Source organism: Eschscholzia californica, unplaced genomic scaffold, assembly GCF_041429995.1.
Source record: "Eschscholzia californica isolate CP2 unplaced genomic scaffold, dmEscCali1.0.p SCAF_1, whole genome shotgun sequence".
NCBI lineage: Eukaryota > Viridiplantae > Streptophyta > Magnoliopsida > Ranunculales > Papaveraceae > Eschscholzia > Eschscholzia californica.
Window position 1 is genome coordinate 31,279,687 of NW_028238198.1, and position 26,522 is coordinate 31,306,208.

Here is a 26,522-nt window from a genome sequence, read left to right on the forward strand (position 1 = left end):
ACTGATAGACTCGTTTTATCTCGATAAGTAAAACCATCTTTCGTTACGACTTGTATAACTCCGAGTGTGGAAATTGTCGGGTGGTAATAGTAGTATTGTTCTTTTTTGAGCATTGAAATCGAGTATTTGAAGATCATATGGTTGTCGTATAAAAGCAATTACGTTAACCATAACTCTTATATTGGTTTTCCTTCTCGGTATTTGGTTATGGATTTAAAATTTAAAATCGATTTAAAATTTGAAGAAAAATAAAAGAATTTAGTTACACAAAATGATAAAAAGGGATAAAATTGAAGGATACGAATCAAGTCTTGTCCCCAAAAAACACTATGTCTAAACACGGATTCCCAAATAGTACCGAATCCATCTGATAGTTAAGCCAAGAAAGACACAAAATTAGCTAAGTCTGACGCAATTTCTTCAGAAGAAATTTAGGTTTCCACCACCGATCAAAGAACAAAGTATTTGTTGTTCGTGATGGTATTCCTCTATTAATTAGTTTAGTTACTACAAGAATAAGTGGGAGAAAAGTACGAGTCGAATTAGTCCGACCATGAGAAATGTACAGGCCGAATAAGTTCGAGCAAAAGCAACGAAACTGTTAAGAACAGTTAACCGCAATTCCTTCTGAAAGGAAATAAAAGGTAAAATAACTCCAGTTACCTACCGCACAAAATGAATGTGATTCGTATGAGAACTCTTAAGTAGTTGAGAGTTTCTCAGATCATGAATATCTCAAGGAGTTAAGAGTATTCCAAATTGTTGTTCACAAAAACTTAAGGTCAAAATTTTATCTTACAAACTCGGATTAAAATCTTACTGGAGATATAAAAGACCTGCGCAAAGACGGAAACCAACTCTAGATTTTGGCCTGTAACCAAAAGGAATCCACATCTCATTAAGTTTTGGAACTTGATAAATTAGTCAATGGAGGAAAAATCAATTGACGAAAATTTGTTTTCCAGAGAAGTATGGAAACATTGAAGTTTTCCCAAAACTAGACAAAGAAGAAAAGATTCATACAAAGAGACTATGAACGGGAGTTTTTCAGTCCAATTTGTCCACACTAACATAGTCAAGAACCGTTCTAATAAGATTACAGAAATATAAGGTTAACGACTCAAGAAGTTAGTAAATTATAAATGTTTCGGGAATCCAACAAAGGATTGAAGCAAGGACGAGTTGGAATCATCGGTTCAACGAGGAAATCAAAGGGGTTTGATTCCTGAAGAATGAAAAGAATCTTGAACCTCGTGATTTGAAGTAGGTAAGTGGCAGTAACAGGCTTTCAAGGTCTGTATACAAAGTACATACCAGAAATTGAGAACGACATAAAGTTATTGTAAATAGCTAAAGAACTAACTCGATAAAGGACCACACACACAAGAGGATGAAATTCTTTTGGGCATCAAGGATCTATAAGCATGGATTAAGAGGATGATAGGATTGAGATAAGAAAACTTGGTGCGCCAAAAATTCTTAAATCCGAACCCGAAAACTCTGTAAGAGAAATTCAACCCAAACTCATGACAAAGAGCAAAGCGAGACTCAAGGTCTAAAAGGCACTAAGCGAGACTCAGTCATGTAGGACATGATTAGCATTAAGACATCTCTAAGAGACGTCGACATCCAAGTTCAGAAGTAGGTAGTCTGAACCGCTGCTTATGGACATCCTAAAAGGTTGTAAGATGAAGTAGTACAAAAGTTGAACATGTCAAACTTCCAGACATGGAAGGAAAGTGGGCCTGAAAGTGTTTCAAGATGGAAACTATTGCAGACTCTACAAATGAAAGAATGAGATTAAAGCCTTAACACTAGTAAGGGGTTACTAGAGATTATTAATATTGAAGAAAGTGGCCGTCAATTAAACTGATAATTAGCAAAGTTTAAACTGACAACATAAATTGTCAAATAAACCATCAACTAAGGCAGGGTATGAATGAATTTATACAAGGGTCTAAGGCATAAGGTATTTACTAAAATAACCTTGATCGATAAAATGAGTGGGTAAAAATTGCCAACTAGATTGGAAGATGACCCTTTGTATTTAATCCTCATAAGTGTTAGTAATAAATTCTCAATTAACTCCTTTATTATCACAAATAAATTAGAATTAATAAATTATTTAATTCTTTTCTAATGGGACTACTCACAAGTACCCAAACCATTCACAATCCACACTCAGATGACTGTTCATAATCCCTTTTACTTACTTTCCTTCATTCACATATCAGTGAGAACTAATCAAGTATTTAATTTTCTTTTAATGCTATCCTTTATATTAAATTGACAACTCATGGTACCCGAAACCATTCACAATCCCCACTCCACTGTTGTTCATCCTCCCTCTTAGTTACTCTCCCTCATCCACTGTACCATTCAAATTCCACCATGCAAGATTGTTCATCATCCATTTTAGTTACTCTCTAATTATCAAATTTCATTCGACATAAACCTTTATGTCTACCACCAAGATTTTTCATTCACCCTTCTTTCAATATAATGCTCATCAATGGATTGGTTTTGAACTTTAGACTGCTCTACTTCTCTATAAAACCCTTATTCATTCTCCACTAAAGCACACCAACTTAGTTCATTCCATTGTGTTCCAGTTATCCAAAATTAACCTCGATAAATTTTGTTCCTCCATCTTTAGCCAGTTTTATGATTCTTAATACATGTAACATGTTTGTTATAAATGTGTATTTAGGTTGATGGGTGTAAAAATAGAATCAAAGACACAATGTTATATAATATGTTCATTTTAAGGTGAACTCTTCTATTATATATGCCTCGTAATGCATACAAACATTCAGTCTCACTGTAGTCCGACCCTGAAAAGTTTGAGTGAATGTCATTTTTTGGATCATAGGTATTCAAGATTTCGCTGATTATGTAAACTAAACATTACAATCTTTTCACAATTCGAATGCACAACAATTTAGTTACCAGATTCTTCTATGTAATTCAATTAGATTAGTTTGCGTATATCAATCAGTTTTAGTTAAACTTGGTCGTTATTATGTTATTAGAGTCTAAATTTTTTGTTACAAGAATAGTGTTTGTAATTGGTCATATGTAATTGAATCGAAGATTACCAATTCTTCATCCAAAAGTTCTGATGATTGGATGGTTTTGACAACTTCAAGAGACAAGCCATCAACTAGCTTCGAGTATCCTAAAATTTGTAGTTTATTCTTACCATTCTAAATTTTATAATGTGTAGTTTGAAAACAACAAAGGGTACTTTGAAGGACAGAGTTGATGTTAATAACTTAATGGAATACAAGAAAAAAGGCTTATGATTCAAAAGTCAAAAACTAGCTCTGCCATTATGGCTATTGGTGCACCAATAAGGTCAAAGGAAAACTTAAGGACCCGTGGTGATTCCCATACTAATATGAAGTTTCTTTAACAGGAATATTAATCGGTTTCAGATGGTTTGTGTTCTTGGTCGTGGAGGAAACTTACGCGAGGCTGAAGGACTTGTGCTATCAATGCTTATTTCTCTGGATGGAGGTGTATGGGGATCTCTACTTGGTTCTTGTAAAATCCATAACGATGTTGAAATGGGTGAACGGACAGTCATAAGGGGTATAGAATTGGAACCTAAAAATGATGGATACTATATTGTGATGTCTAATATGTATAGTTCAAATGGAATGTGGAGGAAGGCAGTGATGATCAGAGAAGCCATGAGAGAGAAAGGAGTGAGAAAGAGCTGGTTGGAGTTCTCTTTAACTTAGAACAACCAAGTTTATGTATTGTTATATTGGAAATACTTTAAAAAATTAATTATTGTGTTGAATCCATCTTAGATTGTGTAGTTGGTTCTTGATATGTAGTCAATAATTAAAGATTTGTTTCATTACTCCATAGAGTTTAATTTCTAATCAAAAGAAAGATATAGGTATGAAAGTATATATATATGGGCGGCATAGAATACTCTTTCTGTCTTTTTTATTTATTTTTTCTCTCTTTTCAAGTTGTTTCCCTCCCTTCTCCCCACCTCCCATACAGTCCAATTCATTTCAATGTCAAAATGGTGTCATTTTGTTTTAGATGATATTTTGTAATTCCTTAACATTTTTTGTTGAAAACAATGTTAATATTGAAAGACTTTTATAGTGAACTAGCTAAACAAAATAAAACAAAACAAACAAATTGTCTAATAACTAGAAGGGAGGCAACATCAGGAACTAAGAGCATCTCCGATAAAATAATGCTCTGCTAAACACATAGAAGGCGTCATCACAAACTAAGAGCATCTGCGATAAATTTTCCCAGCATAAAGTATTAAAAAAAATTTCAAAAGCAATTGGATTTTGAACTTTGGTATGTCCAGTATAAAGACATATATGTTACCACTTAATTATAGTGAGCAATTATGCACTTAAAGGTGCTAATGGTTTTGCTCATGAACTCCTACCATAGATTTCACTTTATAATTGTAGTCACGGGCGATGTTAACAAAAATTTTGTATTTTCGAGGGTTGTAAAAGTGAATAGTTTGAATTAAGAGTTTTTCTTGATATTCGTGTTGTTATTAGGTATCCAAGGATTCAATGCTTGATCCGTTTAGTAGCTAAAGACTCTTGAGCTTCATTTACAAGTAAACCTTCCGTTTTTCTAGCTTGCCTTGTGTGATTCCAACAATGTGAAAATGACTAATCTCGCATGTTGGAATGTGAGAGGTCTTAATGACCCTCTCCGTACGAAGAGTGTTAGAGATTTTGTGAGATTGAACCGTATTGGGTTGTGTGGTTTTTTGGAAACTCATGTCCAAGAAAGGAATAAGACTCGTATTCAGCGTAGTCTTAATTCTAACTGGACCTTTATTGATAATTACGTGGCTGTTCCGAATGGACGGATTTGGATTGGATGGGACCCGAGTAGGGTTGATTTCACTGTGTCTCATGTTGGAGGACAAGTAATTGCAGGTGGAGTTTGGTTTCCAGATGGTTCGGGTTTTCTTTTGGCAGTGGTGTATGGAAGTAATAGCACTGTTCCTCGCCGGGAACTCTGGAGGGACCTTGAGTTTCTTATGATGGGTTCTGAGGCCCCGTGGCTAGTGCTAGGTGACTTTAACACCAGATGCTGGCCAGTGAGAAGAGAGGCGGTAATAACTCACTATCTCAGGGCTCCAATGAGATGTTTGACTGTGTTACCGACTTGGGCCTGTTCGATTGCCCGTTTACAGGCTGTTTCTATACATGGTCCAATAGGCAGATGGGGGTTGCTAACGTTAGTTCCAAGATTGATCGGGCTCTCATTAATAGTGGTTGGTTGTCCTGCTTCCCTCTAGCTAAAGCAGACTTCCCACCGCCTGGGGATTCAGATCACTCTCCGATCATTATACCACTTGCTGCACCCAACATACACCGGCGTACTCCATTTAGGTCTTTTAATGCCTGGACGGAGGACCCCACATTTCGAGCCCTAGTTGCTGATGTATGGAAGGTGTCAGTACGGGGTAACCCGATGTTTCGTATGGTGACTAAACTCAAAGCTTTGAAGGCTCGATTGAATGAATGGAAGAAAGATCGGTTCAATGGGGTGACGAACCAGGTAACCATTAACCGGAATTTTTTACATTCAGTGCAGGTCCGATTGCAGGGAGATCCAGCAAACCCGGTATTACGGAGGCAAGAGAGAGTAGCTACTGAAAACTATAGTAATGTTGTTCGGGCAGAAACAACAATGCTCCGTCAACGTGCTAAAGTTGAATGGCTCACTCTCGATGACAGCAATACAGTTTATTTCCATAACTCTATTAAGGAGCGGAAGTCTCGGAACACTATCACTCGACTCAGTAGAGAGGATGGTTCGGTGGCTGAGGATCAAGTGGAAATAGCTAATATGTGTGTGGATTTCTATCGGGACTTATTCGGGCGAGATGAGGAGGATAATGAAGCATCAGAGCACATATCCAATATGGAGTTCTCACGACCGCTGACGGAAGCTGAAGGAGCTCTTCTTATCATGAGGGTGACCAGAGATGAAATATATGCTGCCCTGCAAACTATTGGTTCTGATCGATCGCCGGGGCCGGACGGGTTCTCTTCCCATTTTTTTAAGGCGTGTTGGTCGATTGTGGGAGACGATTTTGTGGAGGCCATTCAGAATTTCTTCAGCTCTGGAAAACTTCTCAAAGAGGTAAATTCTACTTTCGTGACTCTTATTCCTAAGATCGATAATGCTTCTTCAGTTTCAGACTTTAGACCTATATCTTGTTGTAATGTGTTGTATAAATGCATTACCAAGATACTGACTATTAGACTGAAAGGAGTAATTTATTCGATGATTAGTCCGAACCAGTCAGCCTTTATCTCTGGCCGTACCATTCAGGACAATATCATGCTAGCCCATGAGATTGTCCGGAACTATCATCGACCTGATGGTCCAGCTCGGTGTACGGTCAAGATTGACCTTAAGAAGGCGTATGATACAGTCCGTTGGTCTTCACTATTCTCAGTCCTTGGAAAGTTCCATTTCCCAAGGATATTTATAGAATGAATACGGGCTTGTGTCACTACGTCTAAGTTCTCTATTTTGGTCAATGGTGAAGCCCATGGTTATTTTGATGGGAAACGGGGTTTACGGCAAGGCTGTCCGATATCTCCATATCTGTTTGTTTTAATGATGGAGGTATTCGCGGTTCTGATTGATCGAGAGGAAAGGGCAGGTCGTTTTTGCTACACCCTAAGTGTCTAGTCCCGAAGGTTACTCACCTCTGTTTTGCAGACGATCTCATGGTCTTTTTTCGAGGAGACATGGGTTCGGCCCAATCCCTAAAAGGTGTGCTAACTGGCTTTCATCGGGCGACGGGGTTGCAGGCCAACGTGCTTAAGAGTACTATCTTCTTTGCTGGTCTTTCGGCTCAAGGTCAGAGTGATATCACCACCATCCTGGAATTCGGTACTGGTTCTCTGCCTATTCGATACTTGGGACTACCCCTCATATCATCTCGTCTTACCTATAGTCATTGCATACCGCTGATAGATAAAATCAAGGGACGAATCCAATCTTGGAAGAGTCGCTTTTTATCGTTTGCGGGGCGTGTTCTTCTCATTAAGGTGGTTTTGAACAGTATGTTACTATATTGGCAGCGGTGTTTGTTATTCCCAAAAGGGTCATGAACGACATCAACTCCATCTTTAGTAAGTTCCTTTGGTCAGGTGCTGATATGGGGTGTAAGAGAGCTCCTATTGGCTGGGAAAGCCTTTGTTACCCGACTGATGAAGGGGGCCTCGGATTTCGTAATATCGAGGTGTTGTTTGAGGCGTCTAACCTTCGCCATATATGGGATCTGGTTAGTGGTAAGAAGACTTTGTGGGCTGATTGGGTGAGAAATAATCTCATCAAAGATCAACACTTCTGGACTTTATCGGCTTCGAGTAGAAGTTCTTGGTGTTGGCGTCGGATTCTAGCCAGCAGACCGATGGCCCTTCGACTCATTTGCACTTCTTTGGGAGATGGTCATGATACCAAATTCTGGACTGATGAATGGCATCCTCGTGGTCTTCTGTTTGATGCTTTTGAGGAGACACATAGATACGACTCTTACCTTCATTTAGATGCCCGGGTTTCTCAGTTTATCGGGCTTTCAGGCTGGGTTTTCCCTATACATGTGGCAGCTATGTTAGGGAATATTGAGGTCGAGGCTAGAGAGGTGGTGGTAGATAGTACTCTTAGAGATGAGGTGATCTGGACGCCTAGCCAGAATGGAGAGTTTACTCTCAAAGAGACGTATGAAGCTATTCGACCTAGGGGAACTCGATTGAGCTGGATTTCATTAGTATGGTCACCGGGTGGTATACCAAAACATTGCTTCATCACGTGGCTTGCCTTCCGACAACGCCTCAAAATCAGATCGCTCTTGGCTAGTTGGGGTATGGCTATAGACACTTCTTGTGTATTCTGTGGGGGAGACGAAGAAACGGTTTTCCACTTATTCTTTGGTTGTCCGGTTACAAAGATTATATGGGAATCGTTATTACTCAAGATGGGATATCAGAGAGTAAGTGCTGCAGATTGGGAAGGGGAGCTACAGTGGTGTATTAATCACTTTGGTGGGCTTTCTATTGCTGCCCGAGTGGGCCGTATGCTTCTAAATGCCTATGTTTATCATATTTGGAAGGAGCGGAATAATAGGGTATTTAGAAGTAATGTCATGTCACCGGAGCTGATTATCCACACTATTTGTGATGAAGTGAGGATCAAGCTGAATACTGTTACCAAACGGTTTGAAGATACGGAGGAGAATCGGAGAACCATCGAGCGCTGAAATCTTACTATCTCTCTCCAGAAGCCGGTTTACACTTTATGCAAATGGACTCGGCCGATGGCTGGGAGATATATGATTAATACAGATGGTGCACTTAACGAGGTGGATGCTGGGTATGGAGCTATTATTCGAGACTCGGAGGGGACTGTTGTGAGAGCAGCTACAGGTCAGGTTGATGGACAGACTATTTTCATACACGAGCTACAGGGTGTTGAGTTGGGATTGGAGTTAGCACTTAGTGCCGGATTGCAGGAAGTTGAACTTGGTCTTGACTCGATGAATATCAAGTTACTTCTTGCAAAACCACATCAGAAATTACCATGGAGGGCGAGGCATTTGTGGAGGAGGGTTCAAAGGCTCCGGAGTCAATTTCGGAGTTTTCGTGTCTTTCATGTCTATAGAGAAGCCAATCAGGTTGCAGATTTCCTGTCGAAGATGAAGCTTGGACCGGGGGTGACTCACTTGAATATTAGTCAACTTCCGGTGGAATTAGTCAATATCGTTAATGCGGACTCTAGAGGTACAGTGAGAATGAGGAAAGGGTGGGGCTAATGAGATGATGTAGTTTGACTTCCTTGCTGTTTTTTTTTTTTTTTTTTTTGATTTCTTATTTCTTTGTACTCGTTTCGGGCTTCTCCCGCTTATCAAAATCAAAAAAAAAATGTGAAAATGACTAAAGAGTGGCTGCATGGAGCTTCTAAATACATCAAGATTATGATTTTTCTCAAACGTATGATAATTACACTATAAATTTGAAATTAGAATTTCACCGTGCCGGAGGCACGGGCTATGTCTAGTTATAATAACAAAAGTAAATATTAAAACAACACAAGTTAATTAAAACTGGAAAAGTAAACCAAAACGTAAACATATATAATATTAAAATACAAAACAAGCCCAAGTTCTTGGGAACATGCTCTGTTATGTTGGTGTTTGATCGAATAGTCTCTTTGTGGTTGATGATGAATAGAACTACTAAACTACCTTATTCCTTCAAGGATTTTAGCAGCGCTGAAATCCAGACCACCACGCATATGCTCAACTTTGGGAACATGCTCTGTTATGTTGGTGTTTGATCGAATAGACTCTACAACGCAATCTTAAAAAAAAAACAAATTCTCAAGCTAAACATGTGTTTACCTGTGTGTATGTGTGCATGGGGAGAGAGTATGAATCAAGCAGGTATCACTTCTTCAAACCTTAAAAATTTTACCTACATTTGAGGTAGTAGAACTGCCTTTTGATATGTTTCCCAAACCAATGTCGTTTTTCACTGGAGATGTATCCGGCTCTTTAGCTAAGTTCTTTGACGAGTTTCCATCTTGTCCTAATTGACCTTTATCTTCGTAGTAATAACTGATTGATAGTCATCCCTACTAATGTCTCTTGTTCCATATACTGAATTAATAACACCACAATAGTCTAATGGACGGCTATATGCTAGTTCTCGAACTCTATCACTGCTAAAGCTACCATTGTTATCTTCATGTATTTTACTGTAATTAACATATGGTGATTTCGAATGAGTTGAATAACCTTACAATCATGACTGCATTTCATCTTTCTTCACTAGTGTTGATGTCGAAAAATGGCCTTCCATTATATCAGCATGAAACAGGGACTTAATGCATGACAACATCCGTTGTGATCGAATATTCTGGTAAGTTGAATGTGATTCCTCCTTCCTGCTCTTGCTCTTCGCTCTAACTCTGGTTCCAGCACGCTCATGTTCCTTACTCCTGCTCCTCGATTCCTGGGAGAAAATCTGCAAAGGATTTGAAAATCGCTTCGACGCTCAAGACAGTCAAGTTGTTCTTTGCAGTAAAAAAGTGAATATTGATTGATCCTTTTGGGGGCGAGTTATGGGAACTCTGTGTGAGTGGGGATCTTTCTGGTCGAGAGATCGTGGGAAAGCTTGTCTTCTGTAGGAAACGATGGGGGCCCTTTTATAGGCTGAGGTAGACCGACTATGATTAGACGGTCTAGATTAGGCGGTTGTGATCCACCGTTTAGAGAAGTTTCTCATTGTTCGTTGTTAGGGTTTCCCTTGTAGTTATCTCGTATCTAGAATAAATAGAAGTTCCTAAGTTCAAGGATCCTTTGTAGATATCCTGTCGAGGTCTTTTGGCAGATGTTTCCTCCTTTGGGACTCTAGAAGTCCAAGCTTGCTTAAACACTTACGATTTGTAGCCTACTGAGATCTTTAAGGAGATTCCAGGATTGTGTTGGTAAGCTGTTGGCGCGCTTCTACCTCCCCAGTTTAGGGTGTGAGGCATCGGCTTAACTTACGGACCCCCCTCATTCCTTTGGAGGCCCCAGAGTTGATCTATTTGTGCTAGGGGCGAAACAGGTATGATACCTCTAGTTGACCTCCTGTTGGGATTTACTCCCATCTACTAATGTTTATAGAGGATAAAGACATCATATGTCTAACATTAGTATCCCCATGATCACATGCATAAGCCAATAATGCTAAGTAAATAAAACTAGTTCGATGATTACCTTAATCGCTAGTTTTTCCCTCGAACCTTTCCAATCGCTTTTGAGAAGACCAAGAGCTTCAAACGTAGCTCCTCTACTAGGGATACGAGCAATCAACTTGATCTCCCACCTTGTTCTTAGCTAGAACTCCAATGGTGGTTGGATGAAGAACTCCTTCTTCTTTGACTAGATAGATAGTTGAGAATTAGCTCACTTTCTCCTCTCTACTTGATGTGGTAGAGTAAGAAAGCTATATGAGAAATTTCACACCTTATTCTCTGCCCTAAGAGTCTTTATATAGAACCCTAATAAGAATCCACCTCCAATTAGGTTTCCTAAAAGACCCTTTTAGAATAAGATTTAAGGAATTGCCGAAAATAGCAACTAGTTGATATTTTCTCAATTCCTTGAGGAGGTGACGTCCAAACTCAACCAAAATTGGCAGATCTTATGTTCCTAACATGAAGAACCGACCCTCCAAATATCAGCCTAATCCGAGCCCTAAAAGTGCTCCAATCGGTTTAGGCTCAAAACCCCGTTTTTGGGCCTTTTGTACTATCTTTGCCTAATTTCTCTTTAGGCTTATGTGATATGTTTATGGGACACTCCCATGGTTATATCTCACTCCCACTAGTCATATCCTTTGATCAAATTGACACTCTTATTTGTAACCCGTTGTAGGATCCGATCGAAGTTGGCCGCGAATTACTTCGTAATTCGACGATCATAGTTGGTTTCTAGCTTAAACTCTACAACCCCTAAATCAACCGGACTTGATGATCTTCTTCATCAATTATCCTAGCCGAAAAGTTACTCGCATTGCAATCTTGGTCGAAGGACATCTCCTTCAAACTCCCACGTGGACTTAGAACAAATGCAATGCTCGATTCCTGTGTCAATTTTGTATCTCATCTGATACGTCACATCATTCAGACTTTCTTGATATCCGAGCACAACTGTGAAGAAAAACGATTAACATTTAATCAGTTTGAGCGTGGCCACGCATTTTTCAGTTGTTGCTCATCAAGTGGCCTTGAGACACTTTGTACCTAATGTGATTAGGTTGACACAATCCATTCTTGTACTCCTACTTAACTTCATGTCTATCCTGTCCTTCCCAGTATCCGACTTTATAACCTCCTTTTACGGCACGGCGTTTAACGGAACCAAAGTCGGATATTCCTTACATAAGATGAGTGGAGCACTCATGTTTTGAGGAATCTCTCCAATTTTGTCTTATGAGAAGAATTTGACGTTCATCACGAGTGATGTACTTTTCATTTGAGGGTTATCCAGTGTATAAACCTTTTACACACCCACGTGGTCGAATAGAATACATTATTCCTATAGCCCATAAAACTGCGTTATCCCATCGATCTTACGTGCTAGTCTTCCTTAGTCGTTGTTGTCCATGTAATGACCTGGACCAGGGAGATGATAATAAATATTCCAAGTTCACTTAATAGGGTTTTATTCATCAGATCACGTATCTAACAAACCTATTCGGAATGTTTTATTATCCGTGGACTGTCGTTTAAATACTAAACCAAATTTAGACGATGGTGAAATAACTAACTTATGTCCGATAACGAGAGTTTGTAAATTCGAGCCTCTTCCGTAAAACTCCTTTTACCCACTCAATTTTACTTGTCAAGGTTTATTCAAAAATATACCTTATGCCTTAGACTTGTGTATGACTCTCATACTTTGTCTTAGGTGACAGTTTAGTTTGACTACAGATGTCGTCCGTTTTAAACTTTGCTATTTATCAATTAATTTGAAGGTTGGTTCCTTCAACTTTGATAATTGCTAGTAACTCTTTACTAGTAATAGGGCTTTAATTCTTTAGTAGAATTTGCAATATTTCCCGGCTTGAAATACTTTCAGCCTACTTTCCTTCCATGTTTGGAAATTTGGTATGATGGTTTGTTCAACTTTTGTACTACTTGATCCTTTCAGCCTTTCTAAGATGCTTTAAGTAGTGTTTTCGATTCTCCAATCCAAATTTTGATGTCGACATCAGTGTTCTAGATGTCTAAATGCTAATCATGTCATACATGACCGACTTTATGTTTTGGACATAAATGTCTCTCTCATGCATGCTTGCTCATCAGTGTCTTCTAGATTCCGAGTCTTGCAGCGCTCTCTGTCATGAGTTTTTTGGTCGAAATTCTCATAGACTTTTCCGAGTCATGGACCTTTCGTATTTGGACTTCAAGAATCTTTGGCGTACCAAGGATTTTTAATCTTATCATCTAATCGATTTATGCTTATAGATCTTCGATGCCCAAAATGACATTTTATCCTTTTGTGTGCGGTCCATTATTGAGTCAGTTCGTTAACTGTTTTACAACACCTTTATGTCGTACTCAATCTTTTGTATGATCTCTACATACGGACCTGGAAAGCTTGTTACTCCCACTTACCTTGTTGAAACTCGTGATTCAAGAATTTCTTCATTCCTCATGAATCAAACTACTTTGATTACCTCTATGAATCGAAGATTCCAACTCTTGCATGCTTTAATCCATTGATGGATTCTTGAAGCATGCTTATGGACACAACTGGACTAGAAGAATCTCATTCATCTTGTCTAGTTTCGGGAAACACGAATGTTTCCATCCTTCTCAGTTTTCTACTATGGAAAACTAATTTAGGTCTTCCATTGACTTAAATTATCAAGCTACATGTCTTGATGAGATTTAGATCCCATATTGTTTTCCCTTGATGTCAAAACTAGAGTCAGTTTCCGTCTCTGTGCAGGTCTTTTATCTCTTCAGAAAGAATTTAATCTTCTGATCTTTAAGATTATTTTTGAGCCTAAGGGCTTTTGAACAACAATTTGGAATATTCTCAACTACTTGAGATTTTTCCTTTTTGAGACCCTTTCAACTACTTGAGAGTTCTCATGCGAATCAGATTCGCTTTTGTGCGGTAGGTTTTAAGATCCCATCTTTACCTCTTCCTTTTTTAAGGAACCGCGGTTATCCGTCTTTAACTCTTGGTCGAACTTAATCGGCCTGTACAATTTGCATGATTGTTCCTCATGACTTTTCTCATGGTCGAATTAAATCGACTTGTACTTTTCTCCCACTTGTTCTTGTAATAATTGGTGTTTTTCTCCGAAAACACTGGTTATGCTAATTACTATAAGAATACTATCATGAGCAACAAACACTTTGTTCTCTTGATCGTTTGTGGAAAAAGCTCAAATTTCTTCTAAATAAATTGCGTCAGACTTTCAGCTAATTTTTTTGTCCTTGTAAAACACTTTTACTCAGGCTTAGCTTTAGACGGAGTAGGTTAAGTGTGAAAATAATCGTTGTCTAAAAGAAGACTTTGATCCCTTTCAGCATCCCTCTTGGATCTTTATTTCTTTTAGTCAAGTATGTAATTCCCTTAAGCTCCCACTGAGCCACTTATCTGGTATTAAATACCTGATGAAGGAATTTTACGATACTTATTTTTAACTTTGTTAACAAGGATATTGGAACCAGAATTCATAATTCCATTCCTTTTGTCCTCCAGGTGCTAAGGGTAGTTTCCTCTTAAAGGGCCTAGCCAATTTTTGGAAACATTCACAGTAATGAGTAATACTCTTGATCATGTACTCGACAACTGCTTGCCTTTTCTTTGATCAAATATATTTCTCACTTAAATGGCCTAGCCAATTTTTGGAAACATTCACAGTAATGAATTTCCATCATTATTGGCTTATGCATGTGATCTCGGGGATACTAATGTTAGACATATGATGTCTTTATCCGCTATAAACATTAGTAAATGGGTGTAAATCCCAACAGTGGCTTCAGAGCCTCTTGAACTTAGCTAATTTTGTCCAAGTTCCAGACCAATCTATGCTTGTTTAGATAGATAGTAGTGTTTAAAAGGGTTTTAAACATAAAAATTTGAAGAGTTAATTCCTATATGGCCCCCTACTTTGTGACCAGCTTCCTTTATGACTTCCTTTTTTTTCGTAAATTCAAATATGGCCCCCTTTTCTTAACACCGTTAGTCAATTTTTATGGTTAATCTTTTTGTTTCCATATTTACCCTTCTTATAAGAATGATTTCAAAATTCAAAATTGACCCCCTTTTAAATTTGGGTCAATTTCCAAAAACTTATAGCTACTTTAGACAAAACTAGGGGGCCAAAATAGAATACATATAAAAAATTTTAAAAACACCTCATCTCTCCCTCTCTCTCCTCCACATCATGTATCTCGCCACCTCATCATCTTCTCCGATGAAGGTCGTCAGCCGGCAAATTTTTCCGGCGACCTTCAAATTTTTTTTTTTTTTATCTTTCTCTAACTAATCTCTCTTTCTCACTCCCATCTCTCTCTCTCTCTCATTTCTCTCTCTCTCTCTCTCTCCCATCTCTCTCTCACATTTCTCTCTCTCATCTCACTATAATTCCGGCGAAGGGGAGGAGCCCCTTCGCCGGAATAACCAGACCTTGAAGGTCTGGTTTCAAGGTGAAACCAGACCGAGTCTGGTCATTAACCAGACCTTCAAGGTCTGGTTATTCCAGCGAAGGGGCTCCTCCCCTTCGCCAGAATTATAGAGAGATGAGAGAGAGAAATGAGAGAGAGAGATGGGAGAGAGAGAGAGAGAGAGAAATGAGAGAGAGAGAGATGGGAGAGAGAGAGAGAGAGATATGGGAGAGAGAGAGAGAGAAATGAGAGAGAGAGAGAGAGATGGGAGTGAGAGAGAGAGATTAGTTAGAGAAAGATTTAAAAAAAATATATATATTTGAAGGTCGTCGGAAAATTTGGCCGGTCGGCGACCTTCATCGGAGAAGATGATGAGGTGGCGAGCACATGATGTGGAGGAGAGAGGCGATGAGATGGAGGAAAGAGAGGGAGAGATGAGGTGTTTTTAAAAAAAAATTTATATGTATTCTATTTTGGCCCCCTAGTTTTTTCTAAAGTAGCTATAAGTTGTTGGAAATTGACCTAAATTTAAAAGGGGGTCAATTTTGAATTTTGCAATCATTCTTATAAGAAGGGTAAATATGAAAACAAAAAGATTAACCATAAAAATTGACTAACGGTGTTAAGAAAAGGGGGTCATATTTGAATTTACGAAAAAAAAGGGGGTCATAAAGGAAGCTGGTCACAAAGTAGGGGGCCATATAGGAATTAACTCTTCAAATTTTTATGTTTAAAACCCTTTTAAACACTACTATCTATCTAAACAAGCATAGATTGGTCCGGAACTTGGACAAAATTAGCTAAGTTCAAGAGGCTCTGAAGCCACTGTTGGGATTTACACCCATTTACTAATGTTTATAGCGGATAAAGACATCATATGTCTAACATTAGTATCCCCGAGATCACATGCATAAGCCAATAATGATGGAAATTCATTACTCATGCATATAAATTAACAAAAACACAAATAATGAAGGTAACCCAAGATCTCTATTTGATGAATTAAAGAGATGTAAAAGGTTGTAGGTACTTACCCGAATCCATAGCTTGAAGATACAGTAGATTTTAGTGTTACCCCTAAGATTTGGAAAAAATCTTCTTGACCTTGAGAATGGACGTTGTTTCTGATTTCTCAAAAATGGGAGTTGGGAAAATCACGTCTCTATTTCTGGTTTATGGATTTGCCCTGAATAATATGGGAACTGCCTAAGTGGTTACTAGCAGTTACCCAAGTAATTATTAAAGAGCCCATTATTCTTTGATAATTACTTTTGAGGGCTCTACACATGACATATTGTTAATATGCTCCCCACACTTCAAACTGATATTTTATGGTCCATAATGTATAAATCGATTAGATCACCTTTTGGGACCCTTAAGTGAAATAACATGTATTATGTAATTAATACATATATTAGTCCACATAAGTTATTAGTATTAAAAAATACTAACAATCTCCCACTTGGACTTTATATGTTTCCTGAGTTACATAATACAAGAACCTTAGTGTGCACAAAAATTGTTATTTCACGACTTCAAATATCACGTACAATCTGGTTCATTAATCACATTATCAAGGGATCAAAACGGCGTTCGTCGCATTTGTTCATGACTAAACCTTTAATGGTCACATTACTAACGTAATTAACAACATAGATCAGGTATGGATGTGTAGCATGGAAATTGCATGCAATTGTGATCTAAAACATGTTTATTTCCAACTAACCCAGTGACTCCACAGAGTCCAACTTTCTCCCAATGGTGTCCTCAATAGAAAGTTGATATCCTTATGTTCAGAGCACCAAAAATAATACATAATTTCAGAAACTACGTAAGGTCAATACAAGAAACCAAACATTTCCAGTGAGCACAACCAAATGGATCCAAAAATAAGACAACAAACTCCCACTAATCAATGGGATCCTAGAATCCCTATATAAACCACATACTCATGTAAAACTTTAGGGGGTATATCTTTAGTGAGTGGTTCACCATATTGGAGTTTGTGTGAATGTGCTCAATGGATACCAAAAGACTCTGAACGTTATCTTTTACCGCAAGGTACTGAATAGCAATATATTTGGACTTTGAAAAGCTTCCGTTGTTATTTATGTACAACATAGCTTAATTGTCACTTTAGATCCTTATTGGTCGTTTTACGTATCCGACCACTTTCTAACTTAAAGACAAAAATTTCAAAGCCAAATTACATGATTGATGCTTGAAAGCATGCTAAGAACTCTGCTTTCATGGTCGAGAAGGTCATAAGGGATTGTTTTACACTTTTCAATAATTAACCCTTCTAACCACCACAAAAATGTAACCTGATCTGGATTTCTTATGATAAAGATATCCAGCAAATCCGCATCGGAGCAACCCATGATCTCTCTATGATCGGTTATCCTCAAAAGTGAGCATGTAATCTTTCGCTCTTTTGCAGTTATCTCATAACCTGTTGGATGACCTTTCAACGGTCTAGGTTTGGGTTACTTGGATATCTACCTAACATTCCTTCAACAAGTGCCAAATCCGGACATGTACAAACTTGTGCATGCATGAGACTTCCAACCACATACGAGTTTGGGATATTCTCAATTTCCTTCTCAAGATCGAACTTCACAAGTTGGAGCAAACTAAACTTATCGCCTATATCCACTGACGCATCTCCTAGTGAACATTTCTCCATGCCATAGCGACAGAGAAACTTACCGACGTAGGCCTTTTGGGAACGACTAAGAGTGTCATAAGAACAATCTTCGTCAATCTGGATACCCAAAATATAAGAAGCATTTTCAAGGTCTTTCATTATAAATTAGCTCGAGAGAAAATCCTTAGTCTAATGCAACAACCTTACATCACTGCTTGCTAGTAGAATCGCACCTACTAACAGTTCTAGGATCATAATTCGCTTCCACTGATCTTGAGATATATGCATTGATCGATGATATTTTCTTCATCGAACCGAAAGAGATATGACCTCATCAAAATTTCGGTACAATTTATTTGGCTTAGAGAATAATTCGTAAAGTCAGGCGAGAATACCTCTTCGAAGTTTCTTCCTCCCTTATGAGTAAAGTCATTGGCGACTAGACGTGTTTTATATCTTTCGATGTTACCTTTTGAATCCTTTTTGGTTTCGTAAATTCATTTACAACCAACTGATCTCACCCTACAGGTAACTCGACAAGATCCTAATGTTAATGTCGTCCAAAGACTTCAACTCTCCTTTCATGACCTCAATCCAGTCATCAAATTTTGAGCTCATTCTGACTTCACTAAGAGAAGTTAAATACTTCGAACCTTAAGTCATAATTGTGCTCATTAAGATAGACAACAAGGTCATAGTGGATCTCCTAAGTGGTCCCTTAATTCAAGGTCGTTAATGTCAACCATAATCTCTCTAGTTATTCCTCTTGTTTCTTTTAGAGGTTCTTCATTAACTAGTATGAGAAAAGGTTGTTCACCAAATGTGGGATTAACCAACATGGTTGTATCTGATTAAATACTTTAATTCACAGGCTGAGCAATAATTGTAACCAAAAAATTTGGTTATTGTCAGTCGTGACTCTAGGACGAATATATATATATCCCTCTTCAAACACAATCTCTTTATTTTGATTACTCCCACTGTAATTAACATCCTCGACGAACTTGAGTTCTTTGATTGAAAAGAAAGACTGTTTGAGCTATTAAACTGCCTCCAGTAAAGGTATTCTTAATGCGATAAGTCATTATTGAAGTAGACAAGATAATGTTTGTCATTCCACGATACGTAAGGGAATGAACCCCAAATATCTTTGACTGACTCCACATTCGCCTTTATAGTGTTTGATTATATACCTTTAATCAATTTAAGTACCAGAATCCACAATATTAGAATTTAGAAAAGTATCGAATGATATATTTCTAGTGAGCAATTAAAACCAAATTTGTCCAAAAGGAAATAGAAATTAGTTCTGTCTAAATGACGAGACATGAAAAGTTTCTACGAAATTCAAATAGCATTCAGTACATAATTGAACTACAAATTAAACAAACACTGATTGCTTCCACTGCAAGGTTGTTCTACAGCCCACAAAGATGTATCTTTCACCATCAATCGACTTTCAATAGTGGAGGCAAACCTTTCTTAGCACGCCAAGCGGCGTATTCATAACACATTTTCTTCACAATACTAGTCCTTTTGCAGAAGAAACAGGAATGTCTTGAATCCAAATTTCTTTTGCTTTTGGCTTGTGAAGTCATTGTGTTTGCTATACCTTTATCCTTCTTTCGCTTATTCAGCCTTTTTACTCCTGAAGTTGATGTTAGGTGAGCACTTTCTGTCTTTTTCTGGTTAATCCTATCTTCTGTCTGAACATAGTGTGCAATGAGCTCGTTCAGGCTCCACTTCTCCTTTTAAGAATTATAGGAGATCTTAATTGTGTTATATTGAGTAGGAAAAGATATGAGGACCAAATGAACAAGTATGTCTTCATACAATACAAGTCTTAGTTCCCTGAGTTTGGTCAACAGGTTAGACATATCCATAATGTACTCCTGTATGTTCCCCTTACCGTTATACTTCATCGTGACAAGCTTAGATAATGCAGTGCTTGTCTCCACTTTCCCACTCGCTGAAAAGCGATCAGAGAGTTGCTTGAGGAACTCCTTAGCACTCGCCTTAGTCAGTCCACTACTTATCGAGTCTGGAATTGAGTTTTGCATGATAATTAGGCTCATCCGATCAGATCTCTCCCATATTTCCATAGCAACCTTCTGTTCAGTAGTACTTGAGCTGGACAGAGGCATTGGGCGATCCATCCTAAGAGCAATTTCAAGATCCATGCAACCAAGCACAATCATCACGTGCTTCTTCCATTTCTTAAAATTAGTGCCGTTAAGCACCGGAATGTTGTTTATGTTGGCAGATATAGATGATACTAATAACAAAAGACAATAAAACACAAGAGTTCAATATAATCATGCATAAGAAAAATAGCAATTGAACGAATATTGCAATTTGTGGGCCCATTTCAAGATATCAAGTAACATTACTACCTAGTCTTTGGACAGAGATAATAACTTACTAGTGATACTCTCTGATATTGATACAAGATCTGTCAAGTGATGTGCCTTTTTTGGACCGACACAATACTCGCATGACACCAAAATATATCACATATCCTAGTCACAAGGCAATTTGAGGCTTCCCTTAGACCTGTCAAAGTAACCTTCCTTTGGGCCGATCAATTCACATGGACTAAGACATGTTTATCTACACCAACTATGGTATTTTACCCGACAGAGGTCACTTTGGCGACATGTCAGTTCAATCCCATAATTAATGCAATAACCATCTAAGTTCTTGACAAAATTATAATCATAATATTTTGTCCAAGATTAATCAATAGCCTAACCTTATATTTAATGATTATTGACATATAATCACTTAATCATGTTTCTAATTAAGATGAAACAAATATCAACATAGATATTATATCCACTAAAGATTGATAATCCAAATGACACATATGCATGAAATCATCGTCAAATTACCATAATTAACGATAAACCAAAAATCATATGTGCATTATGTAATATTAGAAACATGTGGTGGTGCCTTCAAACACCCAATCAAGGCACTCAACAATAACTCACAATTCATGCATTACAAATAAAATAAGTGCATTGATGTGAGATAGACAAAGTACTCGAAAATGAGCAATTATATGTCTATAGGTGCCCAAATATGATGCCACATGCATCCAAATTTAATGTTATGAGCACCCACACTAACTGCTAAAGGTGCCCTAAATAGGCGCCCGTCAAAGCTATAGGCACCCTACACATGCTATAGGCCCCTTGCCAAATGCTATAGGCACCCAAAAATTATAGGCACCCAACCAAATACTATAGACACACCGTCAACTAGTTCCTCTAGGCACCCTTGGTAATTTCTATGGGCCCACACTAAAAACTATTTTATTTATTGTCCGTTATTAATGTCAGGGTCAACAATAAAATATTGTTTGATAACGTGTTCCTCGAGTATCTAAAACAATTGTAATGGTATCTAAATATTCTCTAAACTATTTTGATTTAGTAAAAAAATCGTGTCAGAATGAATTAATTGATACCCAACTATCTCTCTAAACAATCGAATAAGAGAGATTATGGAAGGGTGAAATTAAAACTTAATCAATATTTCTCTGGTCTAAAATCAATATTTCTCTGACCCAAAATAGTTGAACCCAAAATAGTTGACAGAATCTTAAAAAAACAAAATTATACTAACCATTATTTTCTCTGTAAAGAACCTAATCAGAGAAATAATATTAACTAATTAATATTCAACAATGATGGGAGAGGGAAATAAGGAAATATTAACTACTTATATTTTATCTCTCTCAACAGAAACCTAAGAAGATAATCCAACAGAAACCTAGTAAGATTTACAAACAGTTACAAAAATGAAAGGTAGTTACTGGCAATCTTTTCAAAATCAGATCTCCCAAATAACAACTACCCAAAATTAAGGGAGATTTAAACCGACCAAAATCTCCTGATATTTATGTTAAATAAAAATTCAACACAAAACTGATGAATGAAATTACTTTAAACATCTCATGAATCCAAACAAACAGAGGCTCTGATACCACTTGATGGAAATTCATTACTCATGCATATAAATTAACAAAAACACATATAATGAAGGTAATCCAAGATCTCTATTTGATGAACTAAAAAGATGTAAAAGGTTGTAGGTACTTACCCGAATCCATAGCTTGAAGATACTTGAAGATACAGTAGATTTTAGTGTTACCCCTAAGATTTGGACAAAATCTTCTAAACCTTGAAAATGGACGTTGTTTCTGATTTCTCAAAAATGGGAGTTGGGAAAATCACGTCTTTATTTCTGGTTTAGGGATTTGCCCTGAATAATGTGGGAACTGCCTATGTGGTTACTAGCAGTTCCCTAATTAATTATTAAAGAGCCCATTATTCTTTGATAATTACTTTTGAGGGCTCTACACATGACATATTGTTAATATGTTCCCCACACTTCAAACTGATATTTATGGTTCATAATGTATAAATCGATTAGATCACCTTTTGGGATCCTTAAGTGAAATAACATGTATTATGTAATTAATACATATATTAGTCCACATAAGTTATTAGTATTAGAAAATACTAACAAATAATGCTAAGTAAATAAAACTAGTACGACGATTACCTTAATCGCTAATTTTTCTCTCGAACTTGTCCAATCGCTTTTGAGAAGACCAAGAGCTTCAAACGTAGCTCCTCTACTTGGGGCACGAGCAATCAACTTGATCTCCCACCTTGTTGTTAGCTAGAACTCCAATGGTGGTTGGATGAAGAATTCCTTCTTCTTTGACTAGATAGATGGTTGGGAATTAGCTCACTTTCTCCTCTCTACTTGATGTGATAGAGTAAGAAAGTTATATGAGAAATTCCACACCTTATTCTCTGCCCTACGAGTCTTTATATAGAACCCTAATAAGAATCCACCTCCAATTAGGTTTCCTAAAAGACCCTTTAGAATAAGATTTAAGGAAATTGCCGAAAATAGCAACTAGTTGATATTTTCTCAATTCCTTGAGGAGGTGACTTCCAAACCCATTCAAAATTTTCATAATTTATTTTCCTAACATGAGGAACGTACCCTCCAAAAATCAGCCAAATCCGAGCCCTAAAAGTGCTCCAATCGGTTTAGGCTCAAAACGTTGTTTTTTGGCCTTTTGTACTATCTTTGCCTAATTTCTCTTTAGGCCTATGTGATATGTTTATGGGACACTCCCATGATAATATCTCACTCTCACTAGTCATATCCTTTGATCAAATTGACACTCTTATGTGTAACCCGTTGTAGGATCTGATCGAAGTTAGCCGCGAATTACTTCGTAATTCGACGATCGTAGTTGGTTTCTAACTTAAACTCTACGACCCCTAAATTAACCGTACTTGATGACCTTCTTCATCAATTGTCCTAGCCGACAAATTTCTCTCATTACAATCTTGGTCGAAGGACATCTCCTTCACCTCCCAGTTAGGGGTGTAGGTAGCGGAGTACTGAGGGTTTAGCCGTTCTGTTGCCTTAAGCCGAGTTCACCCGTTGAATTTCATGTCCATTCTTGACTCTTTGACGTTAGTCAACATCTGGACAATATATGCATCATCAACTAGTACTTCAAATTTCTGAAACTGTTATTCAAATGGGTTGCGAGATAAATTATCTAAAGCAAAAAAACTAAATCTTTTAGAGGCAAGAAGGATTGAGATTTGATTGTTTAGTAGAGGTTTCAATATGTTATTAGATCATTTGTTGTAAGATAGGCTGTCGTTTTGAATAGATATAATTTGTAAAGAAATGTTACTTTTAGTATGTTTAATTACAACAAACACTGAATGTTTTATTTAAATATAGTAGGTATAACCCGTGAACGCTTCTTACAATATTTTACGCGTTCGGACCTTTAAAATATTTGATATGCGCTTGAACGTCTTAAACAAAAAACAGAATGAGCATTAATTTAATTATATACTATTAAAGTTAAATACACAAACTTGTTTGGGGTTATTTCTTCTTTTACAATGTTAATTTGTTAGAAACATTCAACCATTCATAAGTGAAGGAAGAAGCTGGCGGACTATATTCCTGTATTATCTATCTCTTGTTTTTTACAGTGACATTTTATTAAAAGGTGAAGTATGGAGAGCATTTTTAAGAGTAATGTAGAAGATTTTAAATAAGGGACGGGCTACTTCTAAGAAAACCCAATGTTGATCTCACTCAACAATCCAGATTAAAAGACGATTTGTTGGTTTTAGAGAAGGGACTAAACCAAAATAAATAAAAGTTTTTCAAGGAGAATCTAAAATTAAAATTTGGCCCCTGGACAATACCTTTATTAAAAAAGGGTGTTTGTCCCATTCAACCTTTTTTTTCTGTTTTATTATATAGATTTTGGACTTTTTACCCACTAAATTCACGTGAATCCAAGTAATTCTTCATCTTGTCAAAATCATGCACCAAGTTCTTCTTTTGTTTCTCTTATCAATTTTACCCATCAATACTCAGATTCTTCTTCGATGCTAATGTCAATAGATACTTCGAATCTTTATCATCCCATAAAAACTGTCGAACTCTTTATTTGAAAAATTGTCCGTCAAATGAATCTGAGCGGCTTACATTATTCAAAGGAAGTGCGTCTCTATACGCTCCGCTCAAGAGAGGGGCACCTTCACAAGTTGTGTCGACATAAATACATCAATATCAAAATCTAGTAGCTCATGAAATTTTGAGAAACTCAGACCATTACAAATGAAGGTAATCCAAACATGTGTTATCTCTTTATGACGTGAGATCAAACCACTTATATTCCTTTCTATTCTTGAATACGTATTGACATTAATAAGTGGGTGTGATGTCAGGCAAGTACTAACGGGTTGGGTGCGAACGGAATATCGGATAATATTTCAAAACCCAACTCGACCCATTTATTTTATCAGACCGGTCGGTTGGTGCTACTTTCAGGTTTCGGGAGTCTATGACCTCTAACTGGCTCAGCTGTCAATGACCTCTAACGAATTTAATTGGGTATTCATCACAGATTTCAGATTCCCACATTTTTTTCCCCAACCTCATTTCCAAGGCCTTCAATTATTAGCAACAAAAAAATGTTTTTGAGTATATATGATGGCCTTGAATCATGCATTATCTCCAGCCTTGTTAGCTATGATAAAACACATTTTAAAGAAAAAAAATGCTTCCTGATATTATGAGATTCCTTGCCTTACCTCCCAGCAATATGAGGAGATTCTTTATATACTTGAATGAAATCCAAGGTGTAAAGAAGAGACAGGACTTAATGTTCCTCTTCAATCCAACATAGTAAGCTGGTTTCTATGTTAATCTAAAGTCTACCTACTCACTTTTTATTCACCTTATTAGTGATCAAGTACAATTAGTACATCTATTATCACCCTAGCTTCATTCAACTCAAAACCCTAAATATATATATGATTAAGAACAAGTATTGAACAAAATAGTGCTGTTTTTGTCTGGTCTAAGACAAGAAAATCTTGAATGTCTCTGTCCTTTTTGATAGGGGATAACTACTTTTGACAGCTTCATTCTTGGTTAGGTTTGTTTGTCTCTTGTTGTTTGTTTGGTTCAAATCCCAGAATCTGTGATTTTGATTAGAGTGATAAACCTAACTCTTATTAACCTCAATAAGTACCCATCCTTTAGGGTGACAAGACAAAATCAATACTTTCATGACTAGCTATTTTATGAGCTCTTCCTAATTAACCTAATTTCAGACCATTCATGATAGAATAGAAATAATATGTAAGGACTTTAAAAAAAAAAAAAAAAAAAATAATATGTAAGGACATTAAGTTTAAAATTCTTTATTCAAATTCTCCCTGAAATTTTACTCATATACGAGAAATTAACATACAAATTTTAAGACTTTAACAAGGCTAATTGTTTTCTAATAATAATAAATAAGATCCAATTAACTCTTGCTAGTAACAAAAGAGCACCCGAGGCGATGAAAGACACTCCCATCATATCATATTATCATGCATGGTCGGAGGATCTAGAGTTCGCAGGCCAACTCAAAATCAACCTAGCTAGCTACCCTATACCAACCCGAGAAGGGAACAAGCCTAATATTTGGTTCTTGAGTGTTCTACTTTGGAAGAGTAACTTCAACGATTAATTCTTGAATACAATTTTACCTTCTTCCAAAAAAAATTTTGAACGAACTTCTCAGGTATTAATTTTTGTTTTGTGGAACTGCGGTAACATTTAGCTACCTGTTTATGTTTGTTTAGAGTCAATAAATATAAGACTTTTTTCTATCAACGTCAACCAAGATTAAAAAGAGAAAACATTTTTCTATTTACCGTGTAAAAGTAACTTGCACAATATTTTTTTTCCATCTCTCAAATAAAAATGACAAAATTCTCACTTCTACATAATTACACACTAAGTAAAAACCTCAAAACAAAATTAAACTAAAAACAAAGAAAAGAAAAAGTAAAAAACAAATATTGCATGTGTATATATATATATATTCCTTTCTTTCTTTCTTTCTTTTTATCTCTTTGAAATTGATCTTTCTTCCACTGAAAGACTTGCAGATTTCTTAATAAACTCTAAACAATCCGCTATTGCTTCCGAATAAAATGAATTTGATCGACAATATGATTTTTTTATCATACTACAATCTCTCCGGCTAGTCTCTGTTTGTCGTCTTCGACTCTCACTCGACTGAGCTTTCCCACTTTGAGTACTACTT